The 2300-nt window shown below is 40.0% G+C and overlaps 1 long non-coding RNA gene across 1 annotated transcript; it reads left to right on the top strand.

Moving 5' to 3' along the window:
* Positions 1–451: 451 nt before the first annotated feature.
* On the top strand, positions 452–1770 carry LOC109787631 (uncharacterized). Its single transcript, XR_006666878.2, has 3 exons — positions 452–762; positions 858–984; positions 1475–1770. It is a non-coding gene; the product is annotated as an uncharacterized lncRNA (long non-coding RNA).
* Positions 1771–2300: the final 530 nt, after the last annotated feature.

Here is a 2300-nt window from a genome sequence, read left to right as displayed (position 1 = left end):
TTGGTAAAAAATCGTAGAAACCCCCAATCAGTCGATTTATAGTTGACAGAAGAAGTATGATTTGGTGTTGGTGTGTGTGAACTTCTGACATTTTGATCTCTGAATGCTAGTTGGACATTTTGCTAGTATGACATTTTGATATCTGAATGCTAGTTTGACATTTTGATATCTGAATCCGTTTCTCTTCCCCTCATCTTTTCTTCTTCTGCTCTCTGTCTTACCCCCTTCTCATCTCTCTTTCGAACCAGGACGTCACCATGGGAGAAGAAGGCGTGATGTGTTGTGCTGCTGCTTGGGAGGGACGCCATGGGCCTCCCTACTCTGCTTCTTCTCTTCCCCTAACTCCATCAAGGTGATGGATTGGTACAACGACCTACTCCCCTGCTTCCTATGTTAATTTGGTGTGCGATGTGGATGTGATGTATTTTAGGCATGATTAAATACGTATTTTGGTTCAACTCTGACTGAAACAACTTGTTGGTTCAGTTTCTTGTATGAAGAACAAATATGACGAACACTTTTTCTTTTCCTTTTTGTTCAAGATTCATTTCTAATTCTAAACCAAACTGAAATTGCAAATAGTCTAGAATGAATGAAGCAGAGAGTCCTTCCTTCTTTGGCAGCTGGACAATTCCTTCTCAAGGTGCTGGTGTTTGTGGAGGTGATTGACCTCTTTTTTTTACTCTGTGTATCAAGGTGCAGCTGCTGAGCATTGATAGGTGTTGTTCGGTGTACCTCGACATGATTTCCAGGACATGAAATGTCAGCTATCTAAGCTGCTCCTTTGTTCCTGGACATGATTTATCCTTCGATTTGATCAACATTATCTTGTTATGTCTCTTGTCCGTCATGTGCAGCGGCAACAGGATTTGCAGAGTACAAGGGTGGGCTCATCGAGGTTTGCGGTGGTAGGCTCGCTCGGCCCCAGCGTCTTCTGTTGAACGGACATGCCGCCTCTTCGGCGTCGGCTACATGAGAGCCATGGTGAGCTCACTTCTCCCCGCCTCCGTTTGCTTGCTCTGAGCTCGTGCTTGTGAGAAACTACATGTCACCTCACTTGAACTCCCTAGCTACACCACGCCTTGTTGAATACACTAGTCATGCTCCTGCATACATGTTTTGTTGGACGAGAAACTGTACAATGATCTGCTCCTTGGGATATTAATTCTTATGATATATCTTGTAATTTACTTTATTGTAGAAGTTAAACCCACTACACGTGTTGAGCAGAAATTGTTTTAGTTTGTCATACATAATTGCCTATGCTTGTTGGTAGCTATTAAGTGTATAATTCATCATGGAAGCATAGGAATGTGATGGACATCATCAGATTACATTTATGTTCTGAACTTAAAATATTTAAACTCGGTGTTTAGATTCTGTATCTGTAATCATAAGCTTCACTTGTAGTCTGGTCGTTCTTAGACATATTATTGTTTGAGTTAAGTTCACCGAACAATACTTAAAATTTCAGGAATCAATGATGCCGACCTTATTGCTGGGCACTGTGCTTTTGGTGTATGATATGGCTGGGAGAAAACACATAGTTTCCTGCTGGTTTATTACATATCAGCCAGTACTGTACGGAGTAGTATATAAGGACGTTTTACTGTAGTATGGCTGAGGCAGTGACTAGCTTGGTAGTTAGTACTAGCTGAGAAAATTCATGATGCTGGCTGGGAGCAAAAAGTTTATAGGCTTAGTTGTTGTATTGGTTCTATTGTTGTATGGGGATATATGCATAGATATGTAACATGTGGGTTCCAAGCATGCTTCCGAGAAAAAGTAAAATTACATATACTCCCTCCATTCGGAATTACTTGTCACAAAAATGGATGTATCTACAACTAAAATACATCGAGATACATTCATTTTTTGGACGTGTAATTCGAACGAAGGGAGTACAATTTAAACATTGTACATCTGCCGTTCTTGTGGAATGCAAGTTATTTTAGGTGTGTGTTCTGACTTGTGACTGCTTACTAGATGGATACATGCAGCTAGCTAGCAACCTAGCAGTAATAATAAGAATACATGTGACTAATTCCCTCCCTATACCTTGTGATTGATTCCAGGTATATACAGATGGCATCTCTGTCTGGCAACATATGCACCTGATTACATTCTGGTGCATATAGTATACTTGAACAGTGTAAACATATAGTACACTTGAACAGTGTAAACATATTCTGATCTAAAATTTGTTTTATGAAACTACTGTATTTCGTAGTGATGCATGAGATCTAAGCAGACATATAGACAAAGCAGTTTGAACTATTTCATTTGAGGGTACTGCTTAG

This window comes from Aegilops tauschii, chromosome 7 (genome assembly GCF_002575655.3).
Source record: "Aegilops tauschii subsp. strangulata cultivar AL8/78 chromosome 7, Aet v6.0, whole genome shotgun sequence".
NCBI classification, from domain to species: Eukaryota; Viridiplantae; Streptophyta; class Magnoliopsida; order Poales; family Poaceae; genus Aegilops; species Aegilops tauschii.
This window is presented reverse-complemented; position numbering and strand designations above follow the sequence as displayed.